Here is a 15,117-nt window from a genome sequence, read left to right on the forward strand (position 1 = left end):
ATCCTTCCATAAAAGTAGATGAAAAATGTTGGTAAGTCCACGAGTGGAAATTCCTGAATAATAGTAGCTAGCCTTTTAGAGTTTTCTTTTGCCACAGGGTAGTGGAGAAGTCTTCTGAGGAGCTGAGGGGTTTTTTTTTGTTTGTTTTGTTTTTCAGGTGAGAGGGACATCCTTGTATGCAAAAGGTTACATGATGCATCCAGCTGGCTGCCAATAGCCCAGGAGATGCACAAGGCACATTTTCTAATCTCTGGATCAGTCTACTGCACTGTTTTGTATCTAAATCTCTCTAGCTTCCGTTAGCCTCCAGATTTAGGCAGGGATCTGGGTCTGCTGGAAGATAAAAATGGCATTTTGATTTTTGTAATCTGAGTATTCCTTACAGAGTTTGCAGTATAATGGCAGCATGGTTGCTGATCGTGCTCTTATCAGTGACACCAGAAGGAGGAGGAGGAACAGGACTTCTGCTCAGTTTGTAAACAGTTCTGAAATATTGTGTAGCAAATTTGCATTATACCTCTAGCTCTTAAAGGAAGCCAGCAATGACTTATTAAAGGAACAATATAGATCTTTACTGACAGAGAAAGAAGTCATTGATACTGTAATTTATTTATTTTATTTTATTTTTTAAATATATTTTTTAAATTATTTACACATGAGAGACACACAGAGAGACAGAGACACAGGCAGAGGGAGAAGCAGGGAGCCGGATGGGGGACTCAATCCCGGGAACCAGGATCATGCTCTGGGCCGAAGGTAGGTGCTAAACTGCTGAGCCACCCAGGATCCCCTGATACTGTAATTAAAAAAAAAAAAGTCCTAGAATAATATAGTATCTATGGTATGGTGTAAATTCCATTTTAAACATTTAGATAATCATACCTGAATTAGAAAACTGGAAGGCACCTGCATGCTTTCTCTTTAATATGTATATATAAGTGTGATAAATATAGCTAATTATTAAGTTGTTATTATTAAACTCTTAATAATATGAAGAAAGTTTCTGTTTTTTCTCAACAACCTGATTTTTTATAAGGCAATTATCCTGCTTTATTAGAATAAAAAGCTATTAGTGACTTTTCAGTTTTTGGTAGAGAAAACAATCTGAGGACAAGAGGTTAGAAGAAATAGATGTAAATCACAGCTTTTGTAAGGATGGTGATATTATGTATGAATTATTTATTTATCTGCCATTCCCCATCTTTGTAAAGGTAAGTAGATTGCTTTTATAGTTAAACGCAAGCAAAGCCAGCCATGGTTCTTCCAGAGCGCTGAGACTCCCACACAGAGCCTTTTATATATTTGAGTCAAGTGCTTTATTTTGACATTTCTAAATCACATATGAAAATAAGAAATGTGGGCAGCCCGGGTGGCTCAGCGGTTTAGCGCCACCTTCAGCCCAAGGCGTGATCCTGAAGACCCAGGATCGAGTCCCATGTCAGGCTCCCTGCATGGAGCCTGCTTCTCCCTCTCCCTGTGTCTCTGCCTCTCTCTCTCATTAATAAATAAAAATCTAAAAAAAAAAAAAAAAAAAGAAAGAAAAGAAAGAGGAAAATAAGAAATGTGAAGAAAAAAGAAGAAAATAAGAAATGTGTATGAGAAAAAGTTAGAAATCCATCACCAGCGGCACCTGAGTGGCTGTCGGTTAAGCACACTATTCTTGATTTTTGCTCAGGTCATGATCTCAGGGTCCTGGGATCGAGCCCCACATTGGGCTCCCTGCTCAGTGGGGGGTCTGCTTGAGATTCTCCTCCTACTTTCTCCCCTTTCTCTCTAAAAATAAATTAATTAATTTAAAAAATCCGTCACCAAATGTATGCTGTTTGTGAAACAAATTTATGTCCTTGGGCAAGTTACCTTTCAGTTTTTCAATGTTACACTACAAGGGATGTTGTAACAATTTATGCCTAATGAAATGCCCGCCCAGTAGGCTGGTCAAAATCATTAAGTTTTTAAGTGGCTGTCAGTTTACTTGTAATTTTCAGGCATCCCTGCAAATGGAAATACCTGTTTTGATATGGGCTTGGTTGCCCTGGTGGCTTCTGTACACTTCAACGTGGCTGATTTTTTTCTCATGAAGGAAAGGTATGAAAGGAGCACCTGTCTGCCCTGTTCACAAGTGTAAACCCTGATAACTCCCTTCAAAGAAATTCACATGTTCAAGTTACATGTAGTGGGCTTTACCCCAGCGTGCAGGGAGTTTTACCTTAGCAAAAGTAGGGGTGAGGAGTCTGTTTGGGGAGCTGTTCTTTTTTTTTTTTTAAGATTTTATTTATTTATTCATGATAGACACAGAGAGAGTGGGGAGGTGCAGAGACACAGGCAGAGGGAGAAGCAGGCTCCATGCCAGTAGCCCGACGCAGGACTTGATCTCGGGTCCCCAGGATCATGCCCTGGGCCAAAGGCAGGCGCTAAACCACTGAGCCACCCAGGGATCCCCTTGGGAGCTGTTCTGATGGAGAGAAGAGCATAATGAGAACACTTAGGCATTTGGTGCTTAGTTTTTATTTTTCCTGTGAGAAGACTTGGTACTGTTACTCTGGATGTTAGATGTCTTTTTTTTGTTAGTGAAGTAAGTGACCCAGTAGTCAAAAGTTGCTCCTAGCAGACTTACTATTTCTTTCTACCATCACATTCCTACACTACTTTGACCAAACTTGTGTATATTAGAGCAGATACCCTTTTTGAGAGATTACTGTTGTCATTTAAGTACATTTATATTTGAAAGTCTTTACATCTGTTCAGTCATGTAACACATTCCCTGTGCCTCAAGATGTCCCAGAGCATGGAAATACTTCAGTGCCTATTCCCTGTGTAAGAGCATAAAACTTTCATTTGTATATCAGAAAAAAAGATTTGAGTTGGTGGGGAGGTTTACATAACTATATGCACACACTTGTCTTTGTACTTACATGCATAAGCCCATATTTAAAGCATTTGTTTTGAAAATATTCATGGCAATATCATAAACTCCAATCTTGGTTCTTTTATATCATGACAAAAAAATCTTTCAGTTAAATCACTCATATTATGTTTGTGTACAATACATTTTTCCATTGCTAATTAGACCTTGAGCAAAAATAGAGGTTATTATGGCTTTGCTCTGTGTTGATCCCACAGTCTTAGGATCACAGGGTTTCCTTTGGTTGGCTTGTGCTGGACAGATCCCACACAGGGAGAGACATAGCTAGTACACAGTAAGCCTTCTGGAGGAGTACAGATTTACAAAATTTACTTAAAATAACGTCTTGAAGATTCTTGGACAACTTAGCTGTTTTGCCATGGCTGAGGGAATTAGTAGGTGGCAGCGCCTGATTTTTGTCATGTGCAAATACCAGTGTACAAACACAACATGTTCCACTTATAGCCACAGGCTATTTGCATACACTTAGGGAGGAGCATCTGTGAGCACAAGCAATGGGCAGTTCCTCTTGGGGCTCAGCTGGCTTCCTGGAGGCGGACATACACGGACTACCCAGTGCTTGCTTGGTCATTACTAGTCTTGTGATCTTGGCTACTTTTTTTTTTTTCCAGCTGGTGAAAGTCTCTCTCTTTAACCAGCTGAACAAATGGTATTGATTCTCAGCACAGTGGATTGTTGTAAGAATGAAATGAGATGATATAAATGCAGACACCTAGCCAGTACTTAGTCCACAAATGACCTGAGGTCATTGTATTTTCCTTTCCTGTCCTCTCCCTCTGTGGGGTTAGGCTCGAGTTTCTTGGGGACAGTGAGCAATGAGGTAGATTGGGGTCAGGTTGTGGAGGGCTCCTGAGGAGAAATTTGCATCTTAATTCTGTGTCAGAGTGAAATGACTTAAGGGTTTCGAAGGTTCTGAACGACCAGACACAACCAGACATGCTTCAGGAAGGTCATTGCATTACTGCGTTTAAGATTAGAGTCAGATGCATTTTAGAACTTTATGATAAAATAATCTCATACTCTATGTAAGTGAGCTTCTTTAAAGGTGAACTTTGCATACAGTGAATCATCATAGGATCAGCCCTACTGGAAATGAATAATCCTTATAGATGAAATGCCTGCATTTTCAAGTATGGCATAGATGCAGCTCCACCTGTAGGCAGGAGATTGGCTTAGATGTTAAGTGTCTCTGAAATGATTTTTATTGCAGATTAACTATGAAATGAAATTTGCCTTTTTCAAGCAGTAGAGAAATTACCGAAGAGCCCAATGAGACTTTCCCAAGGTTATGCAAGTAGGTGGTAGCAGTCCAGTGCTATTTATACGGCTTATGATAACTTTAAATTATTACATCCTTAACTGCAAATGCTAACTATTCAGATGACATTTTTGTATATCAGATGCATTGTAATAAAAAAGGAATGAGACTGTTTTGTCTCTTCTGGTAAGGGTTTGGATAGGTATTTTTAAATAAAGCACAGAGAAAGGGAGATTTAAGGCTCAACTGAAGACTTCACATTCCTTCCCTGCCTCGTTCACTTTCTGTGTATCTGTAGGATCAAGGCCGCTCTTGCCTTTGGGTCATGTGCTTGGGCTCTGCTTTCAAAGAGAACCCTGCTCCAGAGGATAGCTCATTTGTGCAAGTGTACTGAAAACTAGCATTTGGATAGCGTGGATGTGATTTTCTCCATAGTTTCTTTCTTTTTGTTAAAATGTCAGTACAAAGCATCATACCAGCAGATAAAGTTGTTGGGAGCTAAAGTCCAAGTGTAACTGAACACTTTTACCATGTAAGCATCATTATATTGTGTTGACTTACTATCTTAACTCACAGGTGCAAATACTGGCATGAAAGTAATTTAGGATTTGTTCAGTGTCAATAAACCTGAGGTCTTAGGAGGAAAAAAAATCACTATTCAGTCTCATTTGTTAAAGACAACCTGGGTGGCATGTGGATCTCAGAATGCAGGAAACCCAAAGATCTCAGTGTTACAAGTTTTATATCTTTTTTTTTTTTAATAGAGAGCGCACTCACATGTGTGTGCATGTGTGCAAGCATGAGCAGGGGGAGGGCCAGAGGGAGAGGGAGATGGAGAATCACAAGCAGTCACCTGGCTGAGCATGGGGCCCGATTCAAGGCTTGATCCCACAACCCTGAGATCATGACCTGAGCAGACACAAAGGGTCAGACATACAACCCACTGAGCCATCCAGGCGCCCCAGAGTTTTGCATCTTCTTATCATCAAAGGTATTTCTGTCTCCCGGACTCTAGAGCAGATTGAAAATCATAAATTGTTGGTTAAGTGGCAAGCCCAGAGATGAACTCTCAAGAGGTCAGTGTCATGTCCAGCGCATAGCGGGTGCTCTTGGAGTGTTAAGGCGCTCCATGAAAGTGATGGCTGTTGCTGATAATGTCCTGGTCAGGTTTTAAATTTTATTACCCTGTTCCACCAAATGAACTTCTACCCCTCCTCCCCTTCCTTCTCTCCCCCTCCCCTCACCCCCCCACACCCCACTTGTCTGATTCCTTCCTCCGTTTCTCTGTGAGGTTTCCCTCCTTCATTTCCTCCAGTTGCCGTCCCACTTCCTTTCCTTCTTCCCATTCTCTGCCCTCTCCTCCCTAACGTGTCTGTAAACCGCCAGAGACCCCCGGCTGGCCTTCGTCCACTTCCTCCCCTCCTGATAGGCCTCAGTGTCCTGGTCCTGTGGGTTTCTGTCCTCCAGGAGGAAGCAGGCAGCACAGGGGTGGAGCTGCACCAGTGAAGGGGTATAAGGATGTTCAGAGCTACCAATTGGCAGGCACCACTGCATTGCTGTCTGGTTTTCATAATTGGTGCTTTTGATCTGACCTGATTATTTAGAGAGAAAAAGACCCAACCCCGTGGAACATGCTGCACGAGCCTTGGTCTGGGGCACAGCAGCGATATTCCCCCCGCCCCCCAGCATGGACCTCCGCTTTCTGTCTGGACCTTCCAGTCTGCGCAGAAGTAGGATTCAGTAACAGAACTTGGTGGAATCAAGCCCACGGGAGCTGGTTCTGGTTGCCAGGTCCCTGGGGCCTTCTGACCCGAGAACGTGGTCCTCAGGCTCCCAGTGGACAGAGGCTACAGCTCTGAACCGCCAGGCTCTGCGTCTAGAAGGTGGGGAAGGTGGTTCTGCTTGCTGGCTTGGTCAGAGTGAGCACAGTGATGGCCATGCAGCATTTCCAAGGTCATGGTTAAGGGCAGCATCGCGTGGACCCAGATCTACTCCATGGGGATACAGAATAGAACAGTGCCTTCCTGAAAGATGCGGCAGAGGGGGTCTCTTCTCAGACCCTCCCATCCCTGTAAAATGGCTTTCAGGGCTCAGCTTGACTCCAGGTTAACAACTTAATCACTGTTGGCCTCTTACCTCTTTCTATAAAATGAAGTTAAACTAAATGTTTTTGAATATTCTGGCCTGACCTTTGGCTCCTAAACCTTGAGACTCTTCCCACTTGAAAGACTCCTTCCTTTGAACTCCTAGGGGCCTTGCCTAAGGAGCCAGCTAGTGGCAGGGTCAGGGAAGACTCCTGGGTGGGATTCCAGCCCAGGGGGTTTCATTTGTCCCATTAGCCTGAGGGACTGAGCTGCTTTACTAACAGTGAAGCTTCCAGTGAACTTGGTGGAGAGCTGGAGACCACACATAAATGAACTTCCAGTCACTTCACAGAGGGCACCTGGAGGAGAGGCATTCTCATTCTGGGGTGCCATAAACAGAACAATGTGACTGGCAGGGTCCCTGCATAGGCCATCAAAACAGTTTTAAGATGCGTTGAAAATAAAGTAGATAAAACCTGTGTCTCCAGAATATTCATCAGCTGGTCTGAAAAGGTGACAAAAATAGGAGAAAGAACATGGTATTATATATACTTGCAGATTTAGATGCCAAGGTCACATTTTAGTTTTTCCCGTGCCTGGTGAGTCAGCCGGCCCGCTGTGGCTTTCCTGGATGAGTAACTATAATTCAGAAGAGGATCTGAGATCTCTACTTGGAATTCAGGCAGCACCAGTGTACCTTCTTACAGCCACGAAGATTGAGAGACATAGTTTTTCTTATCTTTTCAGTTATGTGTGTGGGAATGTGTGTGCATGTGTACATGGTTTTATTTGTTTTAGCAAGTGTAGACAAAACACTAAACATAAGTTTCAAGATTACACAAAGTAGAAATGAGCAAAATAAAAACTCCTCAAGATCACACCATTCTCTGCAGTGATTCTCTTTGGATAACTTGCAAGCAGCAAGATTAGGTACTTAAGTTTTAAGTTTTGCTACATGATACCAGTGGTGAAAGAAGTTTCAATGGAAAATGGTAGTGGCGCTTCTGGAAAGGGAGTTGTGTAGCGTCATATAGAATGATGGTTTGAAAGAATCAGATATTGCTAGGACACCATATTTTTTTTTTAAATGACTTTATTTATTTATTCATGAGAGACTCAGAGAGGCAGAGACAGGCAGAAGGAGAAGCAGGCTCCCCGAGGCGAGCCTGATGCAAAACTCAGTCCCAGAACCCAGGATCATGACCTGAGCCAAAGGCAGAGGCTCAACCACTGAGCCACTCAGGCATCCCTCAGTCATTCTTTTTTGCTCAGGGTCATTCTTGAAGTTTGAGTCCTTACTGAGGGTTGCTTACTGCCTTCTGCCATGTTGAAGAAGGGAAGTTATATGGATTAGAGACCCTGTAGACTGCTCTGGCCTGGGCCATGTTAGGAATATCCCAGCCAGCTGGAGTCTTTCTTGTTCACACTCTCCACAGAGCTGAATGCTGAGCCCAGTGTCAGCAGGAGCCTGCATCTGCTTGACCAGTGATGGGCCAGTGGTAGAATGGAGATACTTGAGCTTTGCACTCCTACCCTTGAAATTGCTGAGACTTTGTTGTTGTTTATACAGTTGACGCTTGAATAATGGGTGATTTAGGGGTGCCAACCCCCCATGAGGTGGAAAATCCACATATAATTTTTGACTCCCTCCAGAACTTAATTACTAATAGCTTGTTTCTGACTAGAAGCCTTACTGAGAATGTAAACAGTCAATAGACATGTATTTTGTACATCATATGCATTACATCCTGCATTCTTACAATTAAGAGAGCTAGAGAAAACAAAAATGTTAAGCAAATCGTAAAATACATTTACAATACTGTACTATATTTGTTGAAATCTACTTGGAAGTGGACCCACACAGTTCAAACCCATGTGGTTCATATGTCAGTTGTATTTAGCAAATGTTAATGAAGGCTTACACCCAGCCTTTGGCCACTGACTGGTTATAGAATTTCTCTGGGAGACTCACAGATAACTCTAATGATTTATTGCAAAAAGGGTTCTATGCAGAATATTTTTGTCATTCAGGATGACTTTAATATATGAGTAATGGATAAGCCTTAAATATCTTAATGAGAAATAGAAATGTTGCAGGCAGTGCAAGGATCATGAGTAATAGTAACTGTTGCACACACAGCATAGTGGAAGCACTGTTCTGAGCTTCACCGGCGTTACCTTGGTTCATCCTCACAGCAGTCTTGCGTGGTAGGTCCTGTTGTTATCTCCATCCCACAGATGGGAAAACCAAGGCTCACAAAGCTCAAGTTTCTTGGCTAAGTCACAAGGTCAGTGAGTATGGAGCTGTGATTCTAAGGTCTGTGTCTGTCTCTGTAGCCCTGATGTGCTGTTAGCTATTAGCCATCACGACATTGTGTCTCCTGTCCCAAGAGTAGTGGGACCTAGAATTACAGTTTGGAATTTTTAAGTTCCTAAAGTGGGTAAAGCGTCCCTTGTTGCTTCATGTTTTGGATCTGTGAATTTTAATATGTATTTACTGTGGTTAACTGTAAAAAAAAAACCAGAGTTATATTGCTTCTTTTGTCCTCTTTAAGAAACTCGTGCTTTGCTGTTATGCATTTGGTTTAGTTATAGACTTGTGTGCTTATGAATATTTTTTAATCCTATTGATCAAAATAGGATTTGTTCCAAGACATATAGCACATACTGTAATCACAGATTGCTTGATACCAGAAATTAACACGGAGTTAATTAAATTAAAGCACCTTTTTTGGAACATAAACATCTTAGGCTGTTAGACTTCCCAAATATTTGGACACAAGGGAATTTGGTTTTTAACAGTTCAGTCTGTGTTACTGGATCTGTTCTCCTGTTAGCCAGTCACCTTTAGTTTCTGTAGGCAGATCTTTTTATTTCTTTTAAAGTGAAATTATTCATAGAAATATTTCAGTTATGAGACAAGAAGAGATGTAGAACTTACAGGGTTTTTTTTTTTTTGAGACATCTTTTCTCATTAATCTTACAGATTTTTATTGGTGTTGTGAGCTATCTTTTATTTGTTACAACAGCTCAATTGTTTTGTTAGCCTGATTCCTCTTAGGTTTGACTTTTTCTTTGAGTGCCTGGGTTTGCCAGCCTGGAGTCAAATACCATTAGAAGCAGAGTGAGAGGAGACTAGTTCTCCCCAGGCAGTGACAGAGGAGGCAAGACTTGTTTGGGTCACGTAGAACTAGAACGTGGCCTTGAATGTGTGCAGATTTCCTGAGTATCAAATCGGATTTCCTCTAGTTTACATTAAGAAGCCTTGTGTATTTGAAAGCCATCCCTGTACATAAGACATTGGTAAGAATATTCTACTCCAGGATCGTTGAGACAAAGTCATGTCAGTGGAAGGAAGAGTTGGGAGGTGGGGGTGGGGGAGGGTTGCTAATGTAATGCAATATGATGCTTAGGGCACATTGCATTGGTTTTTCCCTTTTTCTACCTACTGTCTCTCAGATATCAGACCTGTCCTGTGCCTCTGACAGAGCTCTGTTCTCCACGTTCCTCCAAAGATCCCCAGCAGCGTGCCCTTGGCCTTGGCTGCTGTCAGATTCTCAGGTGTGAGTGTCAAAGAATTTTCTCTTACTTGAGCTACATACAGAATGCGTCCCTAAGGAGAAAGTCATTGAGACACCAACATTTATAACCTTGATCGAACATTAAATCTCTTTTATGTAGAGTACACTTCACTTATTTTCTGTGTCATGTATAATTTTAGGAGCCCTGATAAAAATGACTAATAGAATTTTTGTTGTCGATTTTCAACATTTAAATGTACACATCACAAAGTGACTTGTGAAAAGAAACGTCATGATGATATAGTATAGAATCCCTTCCTACTAGGTATGTGTTTGATAATGTAACGATTGGCATTCGACAGCATTTGGACACAGTTTCATGGTGCATCTCCACAGTCAGGAGGTGAAAATATTTTTTTTTAAAGATTTTATTTATTCATGAGAGACACAGAGAGAGAGAGGCAGAGACATAGGCAGAGGGAGAAGCAGGCTCCCTGCATGGAGACCAATGTGGGTCTCGATCCCAGGACCCCAGGATCATGACCTGAACCAAAGGCAAATAGATTTTCAACCACTGAGCCACCCAGGCGTCCCAGGAGGTGAAGTTAAATGTGGTATCTTTGGATGGGCAAAAATTAACATTAATAAAAAAAAAAAACCTAGCAGACTTTGTTTGTTTCTTCTTGAGAATCTAGAAGGAAAATTTATAATAGAAGAATTTTTTTTTCTGCAAAATTTTATTTCTCCTGTCACTTAAATAATTTCTAGACATTTGGCTTGCAGAAAACTGCGAGTTTGGTTGTGTAGTAAAACCATGTTGCCAGTGAAGAGCATTAACATTTAGGCTTCTGCTTGTGTCATATTTCAGACGAAAGACATTCTACAATCAAACCAGGAAAATGTGAAAATAGAGATTTATAATGGAAATGTTGAATCAATTTGAGCTGCAGCCAAACATTCATGAGGGAAAATTAGATTAAACAGTTAGATGTTTAGAAAGACTTTAAATTATGACAGCTTTAAAAAAACATATGTTGTGGATGTTTCCCAGGCTTTGAGCGTACTCTCTTTGGCAGACTTGTAACCTAGCTCCTTGATGTTTCAGCCATTTATTAAATACCCTTTTATCTTTCTTTGGACTGGTGGACTCAGAACACACAGCCTGGAGTCTGGTGATTGGGAACTGTATCTTACACATTACTCTAGGATCAAAACCTGATGTTGTCAGTGGAAGTAATTCTGTCCTGTCATACTGTATTATATTTATGAGCGTAAATTGCCATTTTAAATTGGGAATATAAAGCTACCAGTTACAACTGATTTATTCCATTTGTCAGAGCCTAACAGATACTCTATGCAACTAATTTATTTTCATATACTATTCAAGTAGAGGGGAGAAGTGCTTCAGGAATCGGAGTTGGGGGAACATGGTAATGCAAGGATTCACTGAGTGGCTAAGCGCAAATGCTAGCACAGTGAGTCATCTGAAGAGTCCAGCAGCACAGGACTCAGACTTGCTGAGTGTAGCAGGATTTACCCACAGTGGTGTCATCTGAATGAAAACCTGCATCTAGGTTCAGCAGGGATGCCATGTGCTGTTGGAGCTCCCCCTTATCAGATAGCATGGTTTGCAAATATTTTCTCCCATTCTGTGGGTTGCCTTTTCACATCACTGTGAACCTGTGATACTTAAAAGGTTTTGATTTTGATGAGGTCCAACTTAATCTAGTTTTGCTTTTGTTGCCTGTCTTTTTGATGTCCTATCCAAGAAATCATTGGCAAGCCTGGTGCCACAAAGCTTCTGCCCTGTGTTTTCTTCAATGAGTTTTATAGTTTCTGCTCTTACATTTAGGCCTTTGATCCATTTTGAGTTTATTTTTGTATCTGGTGTAAGGTAAGGATCCAACTTCATTCTTTTGCACGTAGATATCCAGTTGCCCCAGAAGCATTTGTTGAGAAGACAGTCCTTTCCCTCTTAAATAGTCTTGGCACCCTTGTCAAAGATCATCTGATTGGGATTGATGTCCAAGCTCTCTGTTCTCTTGGTCTGTATATCTGTCTTCATACCTGTACAACACTATTTGTGAGTATTGTAGCTTTGTAGTAAGTTTTGAAATTGGAATATATGAGAGACCTCCAGCTTTGTTCTTTTTCAGGATTGTTTTATCTATTCAGGGTCCCTTGAGATTCCATATAAATTTTAGTGTTTTTTTTTTTTTTTTTTTTTTTCCCTATTTTCACAAAAGAAGTCTGCAATTTTGGTAGGGATTGCATTGTGTCTGTAGATCGCTTTGGGTGGAAAATTGACATCTTAATGATACTTGAGTCTTGTAATCCATACACTCAGGATTTCTTTCCATTGTTGAGTCCAATACTTTTTAGTATATATTTTTCAATGGCAAGAGTGTAGATAGGCAAATTTGCTGTTGGATCTTGCTCTGTCACCGAATGCGTTGTGCACCTTTAGATCGATGAATCTGTTAAGTGTCTCTGAGTTGTGATTTCCTGTTCTTTAAATGGAAGTTGTTTGAATGTTAAGTATTGTGTGTCTAGCAGTCTGTGTGACATCTTTTTCTTCCCTTTGTGCCTTCCTGCCTACCTTGGACATCTGGATGTGCACCAGCTTTGTCCTCTGTGATTTCACCAGTGCTTTGCTTGTTGCCTCTCACATTTTTAGACTGAACGCAGACCCCAGGATGCCTACTCTGATTTAAATCCCTTTTCCTGCTTTCTCGTTCAGTTTCCCCACTCCAGGTCCAGCTTCAAGCCAGTAGGTTACCACTTCTGTAGGGATTAGATTTGCCTGGCCAAGCTCTTCAGTCTGTGTACCTGGACCACCTGGGATCCAGCATGTGGAGAAGTGTGAACTTGAATGAGTGGAGTCCATAAGGCCAAAGGGAAGAGGGGGTAGCAGTGGCTTTGAAGGGTGGCCACTAGCACTGCTTTTGAATTAATGGTCTAATTACAACATATGCTTGTGTAATGTTTAATATTTTCCAAAGTACTTTCCTACCCCCATGGATCTCAAAGATGAGTCAATAGCAGAAATACCTGAGGAACTTGTTAAAAACAGTCTGGGGGCCCCACACCCAATCTCATGAGTCAGAATTCCTAGGAGGGTGGCTAAGGAAGTCATGTATTTTAACATACTCTTCTCAGCCAGTTTTCCGGCACCTGGCACTGGTCCACTCTCAGACCTTTCGGAACTCCTGACCCATCTCCTCCAGTGGCTCTGGAATCTCATATCCATAGTGTGACAGACCATACCTGGACGTGGCTGGAGGTGGATCAGAGTGCTGCACCCCAGCAGGCATGCTTTCTTGACCCCAATCTTTTTTTTTTTTTTTAAGATTTTATTTATTTATTCATGAGAGACACAGAGAGAGAGAGAGAGAGAGAGAGAGAGAGAGAGGCAGAGACACAGGCAGAGGGAGAAGCAGGCTCCATGCAGGGAGCCTGACGTAGGACTGGATCCCAGGTCTCCAAGATCACGCCCTGGGCTGAAGGTGGTGCTAAACCACTGAGCCACTGGGGCTGCCCATCTTGACCCCAATCTTATCTCCTGTTTTCTCCTCCAGGGACCTGACTTCCCTAAGTCCTCTTTAGTATTTCTCCTAAAGTGAAAAGAGCCAACTCTGTTGTCCTGTTCTGCCTTTGAATTTTTAACACAGACGTGATGTCTAAGTTTGGTTTTGCTTTGTTTCTTTTCCTACATGTGTCTGGCTCTTTGTTCAGGTTGGGTCACATAGCAGCAAAGTCTCAGAATATTTCTTTTAGGTATAAATTCCAGTTCCCTAGACATGGCAGTTCATTTTAGCAAGTATATGGCATGTGTTTTCTTGCTTGTAAGAAGCATGTACACAGTTTTGTAGGCTAAGTTTACTTTTCACCACCACCACCACCCCCACCCAGGTTGCAAAACTGCAAGATAGGTTGGTATTTATCATGTGCCCAAATGAACATGATTTCCAGTGGGGAGTGATCAATGTTCACTGGACAAGTCAAGATTTCACCTGGATTGATGCTGATTGCAGGCATCACTGTTGGTATTTATCGAGTCCTTCTTGTTTTTCAGGCATGTGCTTAGCATTTTCTGTGCATCGTTGCATTTGATAGTCTTCCCCAGTTTAGTGAGGGGCAACTTAATCCTTCCTATTAAGAAGGCCTTGGGTCCTGGAGTCATCCTGGACTCCTCTTGATCTCTAATCCCGCCTGGCCCATCCATTAGTGGATGTTGCCCACTCTGCCCTTCTCATTCAGATCCAGATTCTTCCATCCAGAACCTGCCTGTTATCACACCCTAGTTCAAGCGCCCATCACCCTCTCCTGCCTGGCCTATTGCAGGGGCCCTGCCATTCGGCCTCTTTCCATCTTTGGCCTCCAGAGCCTGTTATCATTGCAGCAGACAAAATGACTGGAAACCTGAGTCAGGTCTCCTGACTCCTCTCTCCTCTGCTCCTCCTATGCAGAACCTTCTGTGAAAAATAGCCTGGCATGATCTGGCCCCTGCTACTTTTCTAACCCATTTCCCAGTATCCTTGCTGGTCTTTGAATGCCCCAGGCCAGCTTCCAAATCCAGTCTTTTGTTTTTGCTGATAAGAGTTTCCTCACCCATTCCTCCTCTTGGCGTGACTCAGGCCATCACCTCCTCCCTCCCCCATCTTCTGATTACCCACCTTCCCCTTCTGCCAAAGCCATACACATGCCCAGACGTCCCTAACCTTCCTTATCCTATCCCTTTGTGACACTCATCTTTGGTAGGTTATGTATTTGCATGTTCTTCTTTATTATATGATTTCTGCCAGAATATAAGTTCTGTAAACATAGGGCCTTTCCTAGTTTGCACATCACTGTATCTTCAATCCTGGAATAGTTCTTAGAATGTAGTAGGCACCTGCAAGTGCCTTTGAATGTGCACATCAAAACCTCTTGTACAGATAATGAAACTGAGATCCTAGGGGGGTATAAGGAATTCACTCAGGGGAACTCACTTTACAGTGAGTAAATGATGAAGCCAACATTTTACTTAGGGCCAACACCAATCAATGTCTGTGTTCTTAGTCACAGAGGAGTTGTGATTGTTGAGTGGAAGGGACAGTTCTGGGGTAGAGGGGGACTCCCAAGAAGAAAGTCAGAGGCCAGAATGGTTTTGGTACTTGAGGAGACAGCAAGATTTTAAGGATGATCTTGTAGAATAGAACTAAATTTGGGAAGGGCCTTCAGTGCTGTGTTGGGGGGCTTGAGAAGTTTTGCTTTAAATTGAAGATAATAGGGGCACCAGGGTGGCTGAGTTGGTTAAACATCTGACTTTTGGTTTCAGCTCAGATCATG

At 42.1% G+C, this 15,117-nt stretch overlaps 1 protein-coding gene across 9 annotated transcripts in view; it reads left to right on the forward strand.

Annotated features, from left to right (window-relative positions):
• SIPA1L2 (signal induced proliferation associated 1 like 2) overlaps positions 1-15,117 on the forward strand; it is a 213,455-nt gene that overhangs the window by 71,925 nt on the left and 126,413 nt on the right. The gene's annotated exons all lie outside the window — the stretch shown is intronic.

Source organism: Canis lupus, chromosome 4 (genome assembly GCF_003254725.2).
Source record: "Canis lupus dingo isolate Sandy chromosome 4, ASM325472v2, whole genome shotgun sequence".
In the NCBI taxonomy this organism is placed as follows: Eukaryota; Metazoa; Chordata; class Mammalia; order Carnivora; family Canidae; genus Canis; species Canis lupus.